We start from the raw sequence: 21,706 nt of genomic DNA on the forward strand, positions 1-21,706 counted from the left end.
ACATCAGGATTTTAATTTTTTTTTTACTGTAGAAAAATTGCTAAAATCAAAACGTGGACAGTACAATCCATATGTTATTTGAGTAGAGCAAGTATTTAACTACTTATATATGTGTTTTTTTCTGAGGTAGTATGGCTGACAGCTCCTCTTTAAGAGTTAAAAATCCGAGGCGGATCCTGCAGGGTGTTAATTGATGGGAAGAGGGAGCGTGAGCTGCAGCAAGTGTATGCGTTGGGGGGAGGGGGCATTCAGAGATTCGCTTTCAGCCCCAGTCCTCATAACTTGTAATTGAACACCTGTTAGCTACATAAAAAGCCCATGGCAATGCATTTCTACACGCTGCCAAGACACAGAGAGAAGCCCGTGTCACAGGCAGGACTATAAATATGCTGCCAAAGATGTGTGGATCACCCGCTTTTGTTCAGAGCCTTCTAGTATGGGGCGGACAGGCCTAATTATCCAAAGGTATTACTACGATGATTAATGTCCGAATACACCGAATACATATGCAGACCTTAGCTCTGCTGCCAAAAGTGTGTCATGTCAAACTTTAGCTGTTATATATGCGATAAGCTGCATGGAAAAAGTACACTATTATATTCAGATATAGAGCTTGATAACATGCCTTATCAGAGTTAACACGCCTTATCAGCATAGCATAGCAAGCGTTATGAACGTATGCCTGCTAATTGGCAATGATGAGAGCTCCACTCATCCTGCCCTGAGCCCCTGTGGGTCCAATCACTTTAAAGGACACTATCCCTGCACTTCGATTGGCCCAATAGGCAGCCTGTCAAGTTTCCTGTCAAGTCAAAGGCAGTCTATTGGGTCAATCAAACTGCGGGATAATGTCCTTTAACCACTTTCCCCACCACTACAGTATATCTACGTCAGCTGTGACACCCTCCAAGCCACAGTGACGTAGATGTACTGACCTGGCTGCAGCCCTAATGTGCACGGTCGGGTGCGCTTCAGAGCGCACCCTCCGGCACTGTCAGCTGCAATACTAATTGGTGGAAGGGAACATGTTCCCTTTTGGCCAATTAGTCCACCCCCCTCCCATGAATGATCGCTGCAGTAGTGAACTGCAGCGATCCTTCATCTGTCCCCCTCGGCGCACAAATAGTAAAAAAAATCATCCAGCAAGCAGCCTCACTCACCTACCTCGTTCCTGCGACGATCCTGAAGCCTGATCCTCCGATCACCGCTCTGCATTCAGACGCATATTGCCGGAAACCCGGTTCCTGGCTTGATGACGTCATCAAGCCGGGACCCGGGTTACCGGCAATATGCGGCTGACTGCAGAGCGGAGAACAGGATCGGGCTTCAGGACAGTCGCAGGAACGAGGTAGGTGAATGAGGCTGCTTGCTGTTGGATTTTTTTTAAGATTTCTGCACGGTGGGGGCTGTCTCATGGGGGGGGGGGGGCATCTGGCTATCGATCCTGGGGGTGGGGGTAGGATAAATAAAAGGGGGGGGGGTTACATATTTGTTGGGGAGCATCCAATTGACTAAGGGGGGGATTTACTAATTTGGTGCATCTGGGCAACTGGGGGGGCAGTAATCATATACTGGGGGCACATTTGGCTATAATGGGGGGGCAGCACTAATCCTGGGGTACATCTGGCCATAATGGGGTTAATCCTGATCCGGGGACACATATTGCTATAAAGAGGGGCACTATTCCTGGGGGTGCGTCTGTCAATCTATTTTGGGGCTGTCAAACGCAGGGGACACATGTGGCTATGCTAGGGGGGCTGATATTGGGGACACATCTGACTATACTGGGGGAGGTGGTGATGCTGGGGACACATCTGGATATCTATACTGGGGCGACTTTAACTGGCGGCACAGTTTTTATGTCAATCGCACTTTTTATTTCCAAACAGGAATTGGTCAAAATTGAGAAACAATGCATTTTTAAAAAATGTTCCCACTTTTTCCCATTAAATTGCATAGAGAGGAACATTTTACTTCGTACCAAATACCCCCAATGAAAGCTTAGTTTGTCTTGAAAAAAACGATATATAGATAATTTAAGTGGCACGAGTACAGATGAAGTTATTGCTGATTAAAAAGGGACACCGCTAAAATGTCAAAACTGCTCTGGTCAATAAGGGGAAAACAAGGTCTGGATGCGAAGTGATTAAAGTGATAAAGCAGGGGCTCAGGGCAGGACGAGTGGAGCTCTCGTCATTGTCAATTAGCGGGCATAGGTTCGTAGCGCTCGCTATGCTACTCTGATAAGGCGTGTTAACTCTGATAAGGCATGCTATTTGTCTTAGTGAATCAAGCCCAATGTCTGTAATCTGTGTGCAGGATATTATTAGTATGTGTTTATATAGTGGGGACATCTTTTACTGCAGGGGTCTCCAACCACCAGGCCACGGACTAGTGTTGGGCCATGAGCTGTGACAAGCAGGGCTTTACGCATCCCAGGGCCGAGGCTCAGGAGGTACCAGCCTCTTTGCGCTGGGTTTAGAGCAGGCACCTGTTCCTCCTGAATGCCCCTCCCTCGCTCAGACGTTGCAGAGCAACTTGGAAGAGTTACTCACCTCTAGGTGCCAATGGGATCTATCTTCAGCTTGTCACAGTGTCGCCTCTCTATGACTTCATCTAGTGGAGTCTCTCATTGCGTGATGCCACTAGAGAGAGTCATAGAGAGGATATGCTGCTACAGGCTGAAGAGAGATCTTGGTGGCGCCAAGAAGTTAGTAGCTACCATATACTGGGGGCACATCCTGCTATCTATACTCGGGAGGATAGGCTACCCTATACTGGGGGACACATCCTGCTATCTATACTCTGGAGGATGGGCTACCCTATACTGGGGACACATCCTGCTATCTATACTCTGGAGGATGGGCTACCCTATACTGGGGGCACATCCTGCTATCTATACTCGGGAGGCTGGGCTACCTAATACTGGGGGCACATCCTGCTATCTATACTCTGGAGGCTGGGCTACCTCATACTGGGGGCACATCCTTCTATCTATACTCTGGAGGCTGGGCTACCTAATATTGGGGCACATCCTGCTATCTATACTCTGGAGGGTGGGCTACCTCATACTGGGGGACACATCCTGCTATCTATACTCGGGAGGATGGGCTACCCTATACTGGGGGCACATCCTGCTATCTATACTCGGGAGGATGGGCTACCTAATATTGGGGCACATCCTGCTATCTATACTCGGGAGGATGGGCTACCCTATACTGGGGGCACATCCTGCTATCTATACTCGGGAGGCTGGGCTACCTAATACTGGGGGCACATCCTGCTATCTATACTCTGGAGGCTGGGCTACCTCATACTGGGGGCACATCCTTCTATCTATACTCTGGAGGCTGGGCTACCTAATATTGGGGCACATCCTGCTATCTATACTCTGGAGGGTGGGCTACCTCATACTGGGGGACACATCCTGCTATCTATACTCGGGAGGATGGGCTACCCTATACTGGGGGCACATCCTGCTATCTATACTCGGGAGGATGGGCTACCTAATATTGGGGCACATCCTGCTATCTATACTCGGGAGGATGGGCTACCCTATACTGGGGGACACATCCTGCTATCTATACTCTGGAGGATGGGCTACCCTATACTGGGGGCACATCCTGCTATCTATACTCTGGAGGCTGGGCTACCTCATACTGGGGACACATCCTGCTATCTATACTCTGGAGGATGGGCTACCTAATACTGGGGGACACATCCTGCTATCTATACTCGGGAGGATGGGCTACCTAATATTGGGGCACATCCTGCTATCTATACTCGGGAGGATGGGCTACCCTATACTGGGGGCACATCATGCTATCTATACTTGGGAGGATGGGCTATCCTATACTGGGGGACACATCCTGCTATCTATACTCTGGAGGATGGGCTACCTCATACTGGGGGCACATCCTGCTATCCATACTCTGGAGGATGGGCTACCTAATACTGGGGGACACATCCTGCTATCTATACTCGGGAGGATGGGCTACCTAATACTGAGGGACACGTCCTGCTATCTATACTCTGGAGAATGGGCTACCTAATATTGGGGCACATCCTGCTATCTATACTTGGGAGGATGGGCTATCCTATACTGGGGGCACATCCTGCTATCTATACTCTGGAGGATGGGCTACCTAATATTGGGGCACATCCTGCTATCTATACTTGGGAGGATGGGCTATCCTATACTGGGGGACACATCCTGCTATCTATACTCGGGAGGATGGGCTACCTAATACTGAGGGACACGTCCTGCTATCTATACTCTGGAAAATGGGCTACCTAATACTGGGGGACACATCCTGCTATCTATACTCTGGAGGATGGGCTACCTCATACTGGGGGACACATCCTGCTATCTATACCTTGGAGGATGGGCTACCTCATACTGGGGGAACATCCTGCTATCTATACTCTGGAGGATGGGCTACCCTATACTCGGGACACATCCTGCTATCTATACTCGGGAGGCTGGGCTACCTCATACTGGGGGCACATCCTGCTACCTATACTCTGGAGGATGGGCTACCTCATACTGGGGGACACATCCTGCTATCTATACTCTGGACTCTGGAGGATGGGCTACCTCATACTGGGGGACACATCCTGCTATCTATACTCTGGAGGATGGGCTATCTCAGACTGGGGGACACATCCTGCTATCTATACTTTGGAGGATGGGCTACCTAATACTGGGGACACATCCTGCTATCTATACTCTGGAGGATGGGCTACCTAATACTGGGAGGCACATCCTGCTATCTATACTCTGGAGGATGGGCTACCTCATACTGGGGGCACATCCTGCTATCTATACTCTGGAGGATGGGCTACCTCATACTGGGGGCTCATCTGGCTACCTATACTAGGGGGGCCTACTTAATAATAAGGGTACATCTGCTACCTATACTGGGATGGGAACAGGCGCACATTGGAAACTCTGGAGTGGTATCACCAGGCTGCTCAGTTATTTGGAGTGGTATCACCAGGCTGCTCAGTTATCTGGAGTGGTATCACCAGGCTACTCAGTTATTTGGAGTGGTGTCACCAGGCTACTCAGTTATTTGGAATGGTGTCACCAGGCTACTCTGCTATCTGGAGTGGTGTCACCAGGCTGCTCAGTTATCTGGAATTGTATCACCAGGCTACTCAGTTATTTGGAGTGGTGTCACCAGGCTACTCAGCTATTTGGAGTGGTATCACCAGGCTGCTCAGTTATCTGGAGTGGTGTCACCAGGCTACTCAGTTATCTGGAGTGGTGTCACCAGGCTACTCAGTTATCTGGAGTGGTGTCACCAGGCTACTCAGTTATCTGGAGTGGTGTCACCAGGCTGCACAGTTATCTGGAATTGTATCACCAGGCTACTCAGTTTTTTGGAGTGGTGTCACCAGGCTACTCAGTTATCTGGAGTGGTGTCACCAGGCTGCTCAGTTATTTGGAGTGGTGTCACCAGGCTGCTCAGTTATCTGGAGTTGTATCACCAGGCTACTCAGTTATTTGGAGTGGTGTCACCAGGCTGCTCAGTTATTTGGAGTGGTGTCACCAGGCTGCTCAGTTATCTGGAATTGTATCACCAGGCTACTCAGTTATTTGGAGTGGTGTCACCAGGCTACTCAGTTATTTGGAGTGGTGTCACCAGGCTACTCAGTTATCTGGAGTGGTGTCACCAGGCTACTCAGTTATCTGGAGTGGTGTCACCAGGCTACTCAGTTATTTGGAGTGGTGTCACAAGGCTACTTAGTTATCTGGAAGTGTGTCACCAGGCTACTCAGTTATTTGGAGTCGTGTCACCAGGCTACTCAGTTATTTGGAGTGGTGTCACCAGGCTACTCGGTTATCTGGAGTGGTGTCACCAGGCTACTCAGTTATCTGGAGTGGTGTCACCAGGCTACTCAGTTATCTGGAGTGGTGTCACCGTGTGTCACAGGAGCCCTAGTGGTCAGACCGCAAATTGCCTTCCAATCGGTTTCAGCACACAGACCATGCAAGCTGCGGTCGCGATCTCTGCGCAGAACCGACAGAAATTTGGGCAGCAGCCCGACCAGAAGGGAGCCTGTGAGGTACGGTAATTACAACTTACACACTATTTCAGGGTATCTGCCACCACCACTGGTATGGGCCAGTGGACCCTACCGACTGACTGACTGATCCTGCAAACAAAATGGTTAAAGCACGCTGTATCCTGTCTAGATATCAGTAATAGTAGCAACTCCTCAGAGACCTGAGTTCAGTTTCTGTGTATGCTGAATAATAGGGTAGCTGGAACTACAACTGACGATAACGTCGGTTTATTGAAAGCAATATAAATAATTAATAAATACAGACAATCATTAAAATCAACAATTATTGAGACATTAATAGCGCAGTATGAAAAGAAAAGGAAAAAAATACTTAGTTCATGGAAGATTTCCTTTTGTGGGAAAATCATCAAGTCCTTGGTTTCAAGTTCCGCAAAGTTCTTTGTTTCAGAGCAAAATTCAAAGTTCAGCAAGATGGCCGCCAACCATGTTTCCTCTGGCTGGCAGCAGACCGCTCTCATACAGATGGAATTTGGAGGACTGAGGGAAGAGCCCCTCGCAGATACTTTTGATGAAGCTGGTTTGGGGGTGTGGCAATGCCGGCCCCCTCTGAATTACCCACCAATGACGGTTCATTCCCTCTGAGAGATTGTAGGTTTAAACTTATAAAATGCCTTAACTTACAAACGATACAAGTCAAATGTAGGTGGATAACAGATTCATACTTGTCGGAAAATACAGATTAATATGACATCAGACATGGCTAGTGCAGCGGACCCAGTTCTTGAGAAGGGTCATACCTCAATAACCGGATGGGCTATCGCGATGAATTTCATATCAGCACGATGCCGAATAAGACTATATTAATTTTATAGCTGTGTGATGTACAGTCGCCATATAATCGACAAGAAACCATACATCACATGCCTTCAGGTCTGCCCTGGTCGGTGCCGGAGAGTCTGGCCTCCTCAGGGCCCCCCTGGGGAGCCAGCTTCCTGGCCCTTTTCATGAAGACATCTGGCTGTAGGGGGAATGAGCTGGTCCCTGCAGGAAATGTGGCCAGTGTGACATTCCTGAGGAGGGGAGGCATTCCTGAGGGGTGAGAGGAATGCTTTGCTCACAGGGGAACAGATCTCTGGTTTTAAAAACACAAAGAAGTCGTTTTCTGATCGCTTGCACGATTGCTCAGATCCGACAGGGAGCGATCAGGAAATCGACTGTGAATCCTCCAGATTCACCTGTGTTTCTCACGGCTGTTCCGTGACACCAGGCTACTCAGTTATCTGGAGTGGTGTCACCAGGCTACTCAGTTATCTGGAGTGGTGTCACCAGGCTGCTCAGTTATCTGGAGTGGTGTCACCAGGCTACTCAGTTATCTGGAGTGGTGTCACCAGGCTACTCAGTTATCTGGAGTGGTGTCACCAGGCTACCCAGTTATCTGGAGTGGTGTCCCCAGGCTACTCAGTTATCTGGAGTGGTGTCCCAAGGCTACTCAGTTATCTGGAGTGGTGTCACCAGGCTACTCAGTTATCTGGAGTGGTGTCACCAGGCTACTCTGTTATCTGGAGTGGTGTCACCAGGCTACTCTGTTATCTGGAGTGGTGTCACCAGGCTACTCAGTTATCTGGAGTGGTGTCACCAGGCTACTCAGTTATCTGGAGTGGTGTCACCAGGCTACTCCGTTATCTGGAGTGGTGTCACCAGGCTACTTAGTTATCTGGAAGTGTGTCACCAGGCTACTCAGTTATCTGGAGTGGTGTCACCAGGCTACTCAGTTATCTGGAGTGGTGTCACCAGGCTACTCAGTTATCTGGAGTGGTGTCACCAGGCTATTTGATTATCTCGGAGTGGTGTCATAAGGATACTTAGTTATCTGGAGTGGTGTCACCAGGCTACCTAATTATATGCTCAAAACCTCTCATTAAGTGTCACTGACCATTCCTGTGTGAGCCTCAAACGGCCTGAATTGTGGTCAGAGAGCCCATTCATCAGTGACAAGCCATTTACATTGCAGCCATAAGGAGGATATTAAAGCGAACCATAGAAGAAGCACCCTCATGTATTTTATTACATTTATCAGTGGGAACATGACAGTAAACACCTATCATGCTTTTAGTTTTATTCTTCTCAGTCTAATCTATCTGTTATCAACTGTGATAAGAATCCACCGACTATTCAGTCGAGGTTTGACCTGGAATCATTATAGCTGAGTCACTCTTCTGTGGAGTCTTTTCAAGCCCAAGCCTGCCCCCTCCTGGCCCCCTACTCAGAGCTGTTGACATGGGAGGGGCTGCTGCTGCCGAGAAAGAAGCTCTGAAACAGTGTATCTGTGTGCAGTGTGCAGCCAGTCATTATCTACTGTATGCAGTTTCATTTCTATGAGAGACACTTCCTACAGGCAGCCACACAGCATGCCAGAATAATAGTTGAAAGCAGACAGATGAAAGCCTGCTGCAGCCCTGCTTGTCTATAGTCTATAGACAGCACATCCAGAACAGTTTATAACCTGGAAGCAGAAGAGATATGAGCCGGCGGCCATATTGGATATTTCCTGGAGCAATAATGGATAAAAAACACTCAAAAAGGCACACCAGAGTGGCGAAATTATTAGGTAGAGCATTTATTCTTTACAAGCTATCGACTGATATGTTTATTTTGTGTGAATCGTTCATCTCTGGTTCCCTTTAAACACTTATGATGGTGATATATTATTATTATTATAATAAGTATTTTAACTATTTTAGGCCTCTTTCAGATTGATGTGCGCTTGTTAGGTAGTTGAACATTCCATCTGCAAGCCACGAGTGTCAACTGGATACAATTCAAAGGCAACCGGATGGCAGCATTTTTAACAGCATATCTATCATTATTTGACAAATGGTGGCTTTTACGGCAGCAAAAATACAACATGTTGCACCTGAGTATGGCTGCTGGGGGGGGGGGGGGGGGGGGGGCTGCTTCTTTACCACCCATGCCAAGCACTAGCAAACGGTTGGCCAGTGTACAGGAGCAGCTAACAGGCAGTGAATTCACCACCTTCAGCCTCCTGTGTCAAAGAGGCCTAAGTAGTGTAACAAAAAAGTCTAGCCCAACTTGACACAAAGACACACTTCACTCCTGGTGATATACATTATTTAGCCAACCCCACTTCATCGAGTAATAGTGCCACAAAGTAAATTAAGAAGTCCTTATAGTTTTATTATTATTGATACATTTCTTACATTTAAAAAACGTAAATGACATATCTTTGATTACTCCCGTGATATCGCCTCTGGCCCTCTTCATATGCATCACAGGGAAAGCTGCCTGGCATAGTTGTCAGCTGTAACTCAGATAGGAGTGATTACTCTCAGCTGTTGCATACGCATGCCAGCATCCCTCCATGGATGTGAGGATCCCCCTACTCTGTGGAATGAATGTGTCATTGCAATAAAGGTATCAACGCAGTTGAGTGGCAAAAAAACAGTACATGTTACCTCCTGTAGTGTGCAGACTTATGAGCAAAGAAGAGAATCGTGTTTTCCATCAAGTGTCCTGTACAAAAATTATAGCATCTGCAGATAAAAAAGCCACCATACACCTCTCACTTTAGGTTCCCTTTAAGATCAGCAAAGTATAAATGCTTTTGTCCTGTAGGTTAATGCAAGGCATGATCTGCTAGCATTAACAGCAATTATCATGCTTGTTAAAAATGCAGGTGTGAATTGCTGTGCGTGTGAAATGTGCTGATTCCCGCAGATTCGTATAACATGGGACTCTGGTATGTTTACAGCTATTGAATTCGCCAACACGTTGGGCTGCCGTGATCATTCTTATGCTGAGCGCTGCTATGCAATCTTCATAAACATTCAGCAGGCAGTATTGCGTATTTCTTAAAATAGTAAATTCCTGCTCACCGCTTTAGTCGGTTCCTACGTAAGTTGTGTTTGATGAAGTGTCGCTGGGCCCTCTCTGGGTATAAACTGCTGTTAAGGTAGATAGGAGCCGCGACATATAAGCCAAACAGGAACAGTGGAAGGAAAGCTGTGATCCTTATCAGTGGTTCTGTGCTGGCCTGTTTATAAAAGGCTATCTGTTATTTCAGATAGTTTTCTACAATACCGGTTCATACATGTCTCTGAGCTCTGGAACGGTTCTCTGTATTAAACTGTTAGCTCAGCCTTCACTTTTTTAATTTAAAATATCTAAATGCTGGCTCCTGTATTTCCTTCTTGCCAGAAGAGTGGGCGTTCCTTCACCAGCACAGAGCAGATAACCCAGCCCACCTCCGCCCTTTGTTGGCAAAAACTAACTCTTTGTGGACAGCACTGCAGCTACAGTTTTCCCATGCTCAGTGTGTAATAAAGCATTTAATCCTTCTCATATATACTCCCCATTGTGTTTATTAAAGCCACATGTATACTTCTACTTTTATAAGCTTGCGGTTTGTCATAGCCAGATGTTGAGGCTCACTGCCCTATCCGCTAGCCACTTCATCTCCTCACCAAGTATTTCCACCGCACTACCCTGTAGAGTGAAGTGGACACTCCATTGCCAGCCATGCTATACTGCTGCGGCCCAAGTTCCGGGCCTCCGTGGCCTTCTCTCAAATCTTGCCCAGCTAGTATACTTGATCCTGATTGGATTTCAGAAAAAGCCTGATTAAGAATCAATCAAACTGCTAGCATTGTACCAATGAATACAGAGCAAATATATATTGCCTTTGATTCTCCCGCTTACTTGATGGAGGTTGCAATTAACCGCTAAAGTGCCATTGACTTATGGTCAGTGCGAATTTCACAATTGGCCTGTGATTGACCAGTACTCAGAAATATTACTCAGAAATATTGAAAATCCAAAATCCTGATTAGGAATGCTGGTCCATTGCAAAACGCAAAATGCGTAATTCTGCGAAAATGTATTGTTCATCCCTAGCACTGACATCTTCTGCAGCACTTTACAGAGTACACGGTCATGTCACTAACTGTCCCTCAGAGGAGCTCACACTCTAATCCCTACCAGAGTCATAGGTGATGTCCCTGTCGTATACTAAGGTCAGATTGGGGGAAGCCAATATGCTTAATAGAATATTTTTGAGAGGAAGCTGGGGTGCATGGAGGAAATCCACACAAACATACAGAGATAAGGGAGAACATACAAACTCCATGCAGATAGTGTCCTGGCCTAGATTGGAGCTGGCAGGGACTCTAGCGCTGCAAGGCGAGACTGCAGTTCACTACGTCACCATTATCCTTCCAATCGATAAATTACCCAAATGGAATAAGGAGTTGATCAGTCGGGCTGCTGGGAGCAGTACACCAGAGTTAGGCAATATAAAAAAAAATACAGATGGCTACTACTTTGTGCAGTTTGTATGGATGTTGTTGTATGAATAATATAATGTAAGGATTGGTAAAACAGAGGTGCCAACAAGAGTAAAATACACTAAAAACAGTTTAAGGGCCCATTTCCACTAGCAATCGCTAGCGTTCGCGATAAACGCTAGAGATTGCTGAATCGCAAGTGCAGGAAACTTCCCGGCGATTGCGTTCACGATTTTGCTATGCAATGCACTGCATAGCAAAATCGCGGCAAAGATCGCTCCGCGGTGCGATCGCGTTTGAGTCAAAAACGAATCGCGGTAGTGGAAATTACCTACCGCGATTCCTATGTTAAAAAGCAAACCGTAGCGATATCAAAATCATTAGCGGTTTGCGATTTTGCGATTCAGCATCGCAAACGCCGCTAGTGGAAAAGGGCCCTTAAAAGGAGGTAGCAGTGGACTTGTCTCCTAACAGAAAAAACTAATTGTCTATTTCAGTAAAAAAACAAACAAAAAAACAACAGTTTTATTAGGATGTACTCCACATGTGATGCATTTCGCAGGGCCAATCCTGCTTCCTCAGGCAAAATATAGGAGAATCTGCAAAGGAGTCACTATGCTATCGGCACCTCCGTCTGGTCACCTTTGACCTACATTTGTGAGTATCGCTCTTCTTTATGTATTTTGAGACCACCATCATTTGGTACATACTACGCTATATTGGGCTCTCTGTTTCTCCTCTTTGTGTTCTCTTCAAGTTGTTGTGTGACTTCTCTTATTAACTAGCCTTCCATGCTGCTGCCTAATATACATCACTATGTAAATCGTGCTTGGAAATTACAGGCGGCATCTGAGCCCTGCTAGGGTCATGTGACGATGGATGGAAGGTAAACAATAGGATTCCTAATGCTTGTGATTAATAGGGCGTCCAAACAGCTATTACAGGATGTCTCCAAGCAATATTCTATGAGGATAAGCCCGCATGCTGCCCTCCAAGTGGGGTGGAGGAGACGGGATTATTATGTGGGCTCATCTGGATACTGCTGATTAATGCAGATGGAGGAAATTAATAGAGCGTCTCTGCCTGGACAGGCGGCACGGGTCATTAGTTCACAACCCCTCTCTCTGACATTTCCATCCAGATTCCAATTACAAAACCCTACTGAGACAGCGCACTTCAGAATGCCACTTATTACATCAGGATAGAGGAGGCTTAATGAAATCCAGAGTGTGGATCCAGTATGGACGGACCTGGCTGCCTCCTCTAAAGGGCAGCTACAGATGCTGAGGCTTGTGTTTCCCCAATCACAGGCAGAATAGGCCACGGAGACTACCTCTGCTGATGGATGTCACATTTCAAAGAGAAATGATTCCACTTTCCTAGAGAAAAACACAAATTATTCATTTTAGCGCTATCAAGATTAATGGCATACATTATATCTGTTGAAGCAGAGTGGTCGGCACTGGCAGATAGGCACCCAGTATAACAAGTTAGGATCCACAGAGTGAATACAGGAAATCACAATACCATAGAGATCATTGCAGCACTTTACATTTTTACAGTGACATTTTGTGGTTACTTTAAAGAAAACCTGTACTGAAAAAAAGTTCCCCTGGGGTGTACTCACCTCAGTAGGGGGAAGCCTCTGGACCCTATCGAAGCTTCCCCCGTCCTCCTGTGTCCCACGGCGGTCTCGCTGCAGCACCCGGAACGCACAGGCGACAAATCCGACAACCTGTGCAATATTTACCTTTTCTGGCTCCAGCGGGGGCGCTGTTGCGGCTCTTCTGATGGAGATCTCAGGAGACTTGCGCCTGTGCAGTAGAGCGTCAATTTTCGCCTATCTCCTTGGGAATAGCGGATACTGCGCCTGCGCTGGAGCCAAAAAGTAAATATTTACATCGCTGCCGCTCCGGGAGGATTTTCTCCGCCGCCGTGGGACCGAGGAGGATGGGGGAAGCCTCAATTGGATCCGGAAGCTTCCCCCACCCGAGGTGAGTACCCCCCAGGGGAGTTTTTTTTATTACAGATTTTCTTTAAAGAACAAGTGACACCCATGCTAACCTAGAAATAAAAAACACATATATAAGTAGATAAATACTAGCTACTTCCATAACAGATGTATTGCAATGTCCACATTATGATTCCTGTGAATTTTATAAAGAAAAAGCAGAGAATCCTATTCTAGAATCTAGACAGTTTCCATCTTGGTTACCTTTGAATGAATTGCTAATTGTGTATTCATTACCCGCCCTCTTCCCAGAGTCTTCAGACACTCCCACTGAGGTCTATACTAGGAAGTGCACTGTCTTATGTCATTAGAAGGAGGGGGAAATAAAGGAAAGAGGAGGAATATATTATAGATAAAAAGACCACCCACCGTGCAACTCTTTTGCCAGCCAATGGTAATCGCAATTAAAGGGCCAGTGCTCCTAAGGTATGTGATAACTCCAAACCATAACAGAAAAAGTTTTGAATACAGGATAAGCATCTTTATCACGTAATACACTCAGACCAGTTGCTATTGAAATTAGCTTTTTATGGTTACAATCCTGTTTTAAGGCACGTACACATGTTCAAATTTTCCGACCAACTTGTCATCCAACTTGTCGTTTAAACAACAAGTTGGAGGTGTGTATGCGTAGTCAATCGACTGATAACAGCTGATTTGCCCGATTGCTCAGCGGATCAGTTGGACCAACCATCGTTCAAACGACTGTCAGGTCTGTACGTGTGTACAAGCGGCCAGCGGACGTTTGATGCAACTAGTCAGTCGGCGCGTGTGTGTAGAGGTACAAAATACCAGGATTTCTATCAATGTGATGACGCACGTCTTTTATGACAGAACATTCCAGTCTGTCAGACGACATGTAAATTCGTTTGTCAGCCACTTTGTTGGACGTGTGCACGTGACGTTTTACACTACATGTTGTGTGCATGACAAGTCGTTCAAACGACCGATCCAAAGGACAATCAGGCACAAAGTTGGACTTGTGTGCGCACCTTTACTATACTGCAGTTCAGGTAATTCTGTTGATGCGGCCAACAATTTCAACCTGCTGATTTGGGCATAATTAGGTAATCAGTATGTATTCTTTAAATTCCCCTAGATCACCTTGCCCAGGGAGAGACTTCTCTCTGCTTCTCCCTGCGCCCAAATCAAACGCGATGGGAACATACATATGCCAAAAAGTCCCAGCTGCCCAGATGTCAAATTAATGACCAACAGTACAGCAGCAAGGTGGTGTAGTGATTAGCACTCTCACCTTGCAGGGCTAGGCTCACTGGCACTATCTGCACAGAGTTTGTATGTTCTCCTCGTGCCTGCGTGGATAAACATATGACTATGGTAGGGATTACTTGCCTCCCTTAGGTTCCCTCCACAGACTTGAGGCCCATCTCACAACGAACCTAAAACAAGTGTGACCATCATGTTCTTCATACTAAAGAGAAATGATTAGCATTCCAATAGCTTGCTTCAAAGAGAAAGTTATATTGTAATCATATAACAATAATCAGCAAAAGTATAAAGTGAAGCAGACAGAAGGATGTAAAATGAAGGTATGCATGTGCATCAAACAGTTACATCAAAGACAAGTTGGGCAGATACAAAAGTATGCAGTATAATGCAGGGTCACAAAGATAGAATACGCCTATTGCAATCATGCAGCAAATGGAGCAATACAATTAACCTGGCCACATGAAGAAACAGGGAGCCAGTGGGAGCAGTGAGGGAGCCAGTGGGAGCAGTGAGATAGCATAGGCAAAAAGCAAGTGCAACAATTGACACTTAAGGTGCGTACACACATGCGACTATAGTCGTTTGTAACGATCGTTCCCCGATCTTTACCAACGACGATCGTTACAAAAAACGAACCACCGACTATTAAGGCAAACGACGAACGAGCCAAATCGCTACAAAAGAAAGTTCTGTCTCGGCGGATTTTAACCAACGACGATCGTTTGCAAAAGTAGTACATCGTTGGAAACGATCGTTCGTACTAGGCTTGACATGCGCATTTCACTATTTCTTCGTGAAACTTCTCTTTTTTATGCGCAGGCGCAATAGTTGCTTTTTGTGATGTAACGTTCGTTCTAACGATCAGATCGTTACACACCTTTTAAAACTAACTTTAGTTAGGTCGTTCTTTCATCAATTAAAAGTTCGTTCGTCGTTCTTAACGAACGATCGTTGTCGCATGTGTGTACGTAGCATTAGGCAGGCATGTCCATAAACCCTGACAACGCTGTTTCGGTAGCTGACCTTTCTCAAAGGGTTGTGGAGGCTGCCTGATTGCAATAGGCGTATTCTATCTTTGTGACCCTGTATTATTGATTGGTGATTTTTATATCCTTCTGTCTGCTTGGCTGTATACTTTTGCTGATTATTGTTATATGATTGCAATATAACTTTCTCTTTGCAACAAGCTATCGGTGTGCTAGTCATTTCTCTTTAGTGTACTTATTAGGACCCAAGGGACTGATTTACCGACTAAGTGTGATTTCTTGCTGTGTTTCAGGTGTGCAAACCCCTTATAATGTTACTTACATCATGATCTTCATATCCATAACAAGTGTAGCCATAAAAACAGCAGATCTGAAAGATGGTCCCCTGTATCAGAGGGATGCCCATCCCCCCACAAGTCTACCTCCCACCGTCCCCCCACGATTGCAGGGGCTACACCCCTCTAGTTATGCCCCTGATTCATGCTGTTCCGGATTTGACTGGCAGTCGAATTATGCTGTTTTTATAGAAATGTATGCTTAGCTCTTGACTGCGCCCAAATTACTGCCTGTGCGCCAATGTAGCCGTAATTCCCATTTTGGCCTATGGCGGAGCCAGGTGTGCCCAAATCTCCAGTGACGTCTTTGCCTGTCTCGTGTTCCTACACAGTACAACAAATGCCACAGAGATGAAACAGGAAGTCAAGCCTCTTGAGCTCTGATTGCAAAGGAGCCAAACGGATCACATTATAATGGGAAAGGAATGATCTGATCACATAAAAAGAAAGAGCCCAGTATTGTTGCCATATACAGTAAAGAGCAGTGGCATAGCTAAGGAGCTATGGGCCCCAGTGGAAGTTTTACATTGGACCCCCCCCCCCCCCCAAGCACTTTATACATAACTATTGATGCGGCTCACCAAAACCTGCCATGGACAACCACAGTAGTCAGATTCCAAAGATGGATTGGCACCACACCAGGTAAAGTATTAATCTCTTTTATTGCATCAAATCAATGGCAGAAACAATGACAGATGCTGTTTCGGGCATAGCCCCTTTTTCAAATTGCATTAGCCACCAGAATGGGCTATGCCTGAAACAGCGTCTGTCATTGCTTCTGCCATTGATTTGATGCAATAAAAGAGATTAACCTCCCTGGCGGTCTATTAAAACCACCAGGGGGAAGCGCAGCACTTTTTTTAATCATGTAGCTAGCCTAGCGCTCGCTACATGATAGCCGCTATGCAGCGGCATCCCCCCACCCCCTCCGATCGCCTCTGGCGATCAGCGCAAACAGGAAATCCTGTTCAGAACAGGATTTCCTGTTTGGCTTCCCCCGTCGCCATGTCGACGATCGTCATCGACGCCGTGACATCATCGGGAGTCCTGATCCACCCCTCAGCTCTTCCTGGCGCTGATAGGCCAGGCTGCGCAAGGGGTCGGGGGTGGGCGGCGCGGCACGGCGTGTAGCGGCAAATCGGCGCGGAGCGGTGGTGATCGGGAAGTACATGCAGCTAGCAAAGTGCTAGCTGCGTGTACAAAAAAAAATTATGCAGATCGGCCCAGCAGGGCCTGAGAAATCCTCCTGCGCGGCATAGCGCGACCTGAGGTCGGGCTTACCACCAGGGAGGTTAATACTTTACCTGGTGTGGTCGGGCTCACCACCAGGGAGGTTAATACTTCGATCCATCGTTGGAATCTGACTACTCTGAGTCTCCGTGGACACTGGGACTGAGATCGTGGCACACCTAGTTGAAAATTGTATGGTGCTCCTCCTACAACTACAGTGTCAGAGATGTAAGAAGGGGATGGGGAGCAGTTTGTTAATTATTACTACTATTCAAAGCATCTGTAGAAGGGATTATTACCAGTAGAGATGGCCCAAACTTGTCCTATAGCCAAAAACTATGGGGAAAGACCGCGCATCCATGATCGCACGCCCGCAGCTGGGCGCAATCTGCGCATGCACATGACATCACCAGCAACAGGCACGCGATCAAGGGAAAGCCGCTGCGCAGTAATGTGTAAAATTACGTGTGCGTAAATGACCCCAAGGTCATTCCTCATAGCTTTTCGCTATAGGACAAGTTCGGGCCATCTCTAACTACCAGCACAGGACCAATAGAAAGCTAATACTGCTGTTGAGGGAGGACCTCTCAGGGCCCTGGTGTGATCTCAGCCTCTGCACCCCCTATTGCTATAGAGTGGATTCAAGTTGTGATTATCATGAAATGATTATCCATTTTGTTTGGTGAGAAATGACTTTTGTCTGTCCTGCAGCAAGGGCATAGACTTTTTTTTTTAACAAGAAGTTTTTAATATATGAACTATTACAAAACACCCATTACATTTTCCATTGTGTCATAGACAATTGCTTTAGCCATTTCGTAGGAGGTAGGGATAATTAGAACATGAATACAGTACATCCCTTAAGCAGTGGTGCAAGATTAATAGCCATCTGGCCATATGTCTACATGAGGTTATTAAGCGAAACGCCAAGAAATAATTACACTGGATAGACCCTAATCAGTCAGACCCATAGTATTAACCATTTTAAATGTGTCTGTCTATCTGTGTTTGGTGCATGAAGTGGAACCTATACCGGTACTGGCAGGGATGGTCAATGGGATGCGAAAAAAAAAATTCTAATTGATGCAGAATTCTGCAAATTTTGTATGCAGCTTGAAAATGGACCAATCAGAAGTACAGATATTGCTGGGCAACAACATAGCGATGCATCTGTACAGCGTTGGGTCCCCAAACCGTCACCCTAGCGATCCCATTCGATCCCTATGGGCGGCAGCCATTACAGATATCCATTCATTCTAATTAGTTAGGTAAAGGTTAAAAGCTAATAATGAGGAGGGGGGAACACTATTATTATTTAATGGGATACTGTCTCTTTAAAATGTTTAAACTTTTTTTTCCTTCAAACTTTCAGTGAATGATTGCTGCTATAGAGCTGGTGCACATACATGCACCCACGCGTGTGTTCACACGGTGGTGGGATTACCTGCTGGACGAGACCCTCATGTCCTGAAATCTTGACAAATTAGGATGTGAGAGTTACATCCAGGAACAGGTGGTGGTTAAGCACAGTTAAAGTGGACCTCCAGTGTAAAGAATCCTCGCTATCAGCACAGGCAGCAGAAGTTATAACAGAGTAAAAGGAAAAAAATGACTAAAAACTGACCCCTTGTGCCACAAAATCCAGGTTTTGTTGGTTACCCACACCCCCTTTCTGAAAAACTGCCACTGCCGCTTTCTGCCTTTGCCAAGATTGCTAAGAGACTGTGGCCTTGGTTCATTAAGCTGCACTGCTAAAGCAGCGCACCTTATTGTGAAGGAGTGGCCGCTAATGCATGCCTTACATAGCAGCCCCCCGCTGCTATGTAGGAGCGTGCTTTCCTTAGATAGGAGCGTGCCTTCCTTAGATAGGAGCGTGCCTTCCTTAGATAGGAGCGTGCCTTCCTTAGATAGGAGCGTGCCTTCCTTAGATAGGAGCGTGCCTTCCTTAGATAGGAGCGTGCCTTCCTTAGATAGGAGCGTGCCTTCCTTAGATAGGAGCGTGCCTTCCTTAGATAGGAGCGTGCCTTCCTTAGATAGGAGCGTGCCTTCCTTAGATAGGAGCGTACCTTCCTTAGAGAGGAGCGTACCTTCCTTAGATAGGAGCGTGCCTTCCTTAGATAGGAGCGTGCCTTCCTTAGATAGGAGCGTGCCTTCCTTAGATAGGAGCGTGCCTTCCTTAGATAGGAGCGTACCTTCCTTAGAGAGGAGCGTACCTTCCTTAGATAGGAGCGTACCTTCCTTAGAGAGGAGCGTGCCTTCCTTAGATAGGAGCGTGACTTCCTTAGATAGGAGCGTGACTTCCTTAGATAGGAGCGTGCCTTCCTTAGATAGGAGCGTACCTTCCTTAGAAAGGAGCGTACCTTCCTTAGATAGGAGCGTGCCTTCCTTAGATAGGAGCGTGCCTTCCTTAGATAGGAGCGTGCCTTCCTTAGATAGGAGCGTGCCTTCCTTAGATAGGAGCGTGCCTTCCTTAGATAGGAGCATACCTTCCTTAGATAGGAGCGTGCCTTCCTTAGATAGGAGCATGCCTTCCTTAGATAGGAGCGTGCCTTCCTTAGATAGGAGCGTGCCTTCCTTAGATCGGAGCGTGCCTTCCCTAGATAGGAGCGTGCCTTCCTTAGATAGGAGCGTGCCTTCCTTAGCCTTCCTTAGATAGGAGCGTGCCTTCCTTAGATCGGAGCGTGCCTTCCTTAGATAGGAGCGTGCCTTCCTTAGATAGGAGCGTACCTTCCTTAGATAGGAGCGTGCTTTCCTTAGATAGGAGCGTGCTTTCCTTAGATAGGAGCGTACCTTCCTTAGATAGGAGCGTGCCTTCCTTAGATAGGAGCGTGCTTTCCTTAGATAGGAGCGTGCCTTCCTTAGATAGGAGCGTACCTTCCTTAGATAGGAGCGTACCTTCCTTAGATAGGAGCATGCCTTCCTTAGATAGGAGCGTGCCTTCCTTAGATAGGAGCGTGCCTTCCTTAGATAGGAGCGTGCCTTCCTTAGATAGGAGCGTGCCTTCCTTAGATAGGAGCGTGCCTTCCTTAGCCTTCCTTAGATAGGAGCGTGCCTTCCTTAGATAGGAGCGTGCCTTCCTTAGATAGGAGCGTGCCTTCCTTAGCCTTCCTTAGATAGGAGCGTGCCTTCCTTAGATCGGAGCGTGCCTTCCTTAGATAGGAGCGTACCTTCCTTAGATAGGAGCGTGCTTTCCTTAGATAGGAGCGTGCTTTCCTTACATAGGAGCGTGCCTTCCTTAGATAGGAGCGTGCCTTCCTTAGATAGGAGCGTACCTTCCTTAGATAGGAGCGTGCCTTCCTTAGATAGGAGCGTGCCTTCCTTAGATAGGAGCGTGCCTTCCTTAGATAGGAGCGTACCTTCCTTAGAGAGGAGCGTGCCTTCCTTAGATAGGAGCGTGCCTTCCTTAGATAGGAGCGTACCTTCCTTAGATAGGAGCGTGCCTTCCTTAGATAGGAGCGTGCCTTCCCTAGATAGGAGCGTGCCTTCCTTAGATAGGAGCGTGCTTTCCTTACATAGGAGCATGCCTTCCTTAGATAGGAGCGTGCCTTACTTAGATAGGAGCGTACCTTCCTTAGATAGGAGCGTACCTTCCTTAGATAGGAGCGTGCTTTCCTTAGATAGGAGCGTGCTTTCCTTACATAGGAGCGTGCCTTCCTTAGATAGGAGCGTGCCTTCCTTAGATAGGAGCGTGCCTTCCTTAGATAGGAGCGTACCTTCCTTAGATAGGAGCGTACCTTCCTTAGATAGGAGCGTGCCTTCCTTAGATAGGAGCGTGCCTTCCTTAGATAGGAGCGTGCCTTCCTTAGATAGGAGTGTACCTTCCTTAGGAGCGTGCCTTCCTTAGAGAGGAGCGTGCCTTCCTTAGATAGGAGCGTGCCTTCCTTAGATAGGAGTGTACCTTCCTTAGGAGCGTGCCTTACTTGGATATTAGACATAGTTACTATGTATAGGAAGGTACGCTCCTAAGGAAGGCACACTCCTTACATAGCAGCGAGTGTTGCTATGTAAGGCATGCATTAGTGGCCGCTTCTTCACATTAAGGTGCGCTGCTTTAGCAGTACAACTTAACCTCTTTGGCGGTAATCCCAAGATAGGGTCGGGGCGTAAAACCGCAGCTTAGAGCGGTAATCCCGACTCTGCTCGGGGTAGCCGCCGGGAGTTCTATGCAGAGCAATGCGCGCAGCGGGAGCGTTTCTACATACCTCCCAGGGATCCCGACGTCGGCCGCCATTCTTCTTCCTCTCCTCCGAGGCTCTGCTTCCTCCTGGTGAGACCGCAAGCTGTCGTCATGACAACAGCCGGCAATCTCACTTTAGAGTTGCAGCACCACCCGGAGGATGGAGGGAAAACTGCAGCACTGGAACCAGGGAGGTGAGTGATTTCTGGAACTGCAGCAGATCTCCCTGGTAGCATGATTTTTTCCAGGTTTTAGGGTCTGAAAGGGTGCAAAAAAAAATTGCACCGCATTTAGACCCTAAAATCCTGAAAGAATCATAACGCCAAGGGGGTTAAGGAATCAAGTCCTGTGTGTCAATGGTAAGTGGGAGGAGCCTCATAGTGTGACCTAAGGGATTCTGTGAT

General features: G+C 46.9%; 1 protein-coding gene across 1 annotated transcript in view; it reads left to right on the forward strand.

Annotated features, from left to right (window-relative positions):
• LOC137538161 (transmembrane protein 178B-like) overlaps window positions 1-21,706 on the forward strand; it is a 112,017-nt gene that overhangs the window by 73,134 nt on the left and 17,177 nt on the right. The window lies entirely within an intron of this gene.

Source organism: Hyperolius riggenbachi, chromosome 11 (assembly GCF_040937935.1).
Source record: "Hyperolius riggenbachi isolate aHypRig1 chromosome 11, aHypRig1.pri, whole genome shotgun sequence".
Taxonomy (NCBI): Eukaryota; Metazoa; Chordata; class Amphibia; order Anura; family Hyperoliidae; genus Hyperolius; species Hyperolius riggenbachi.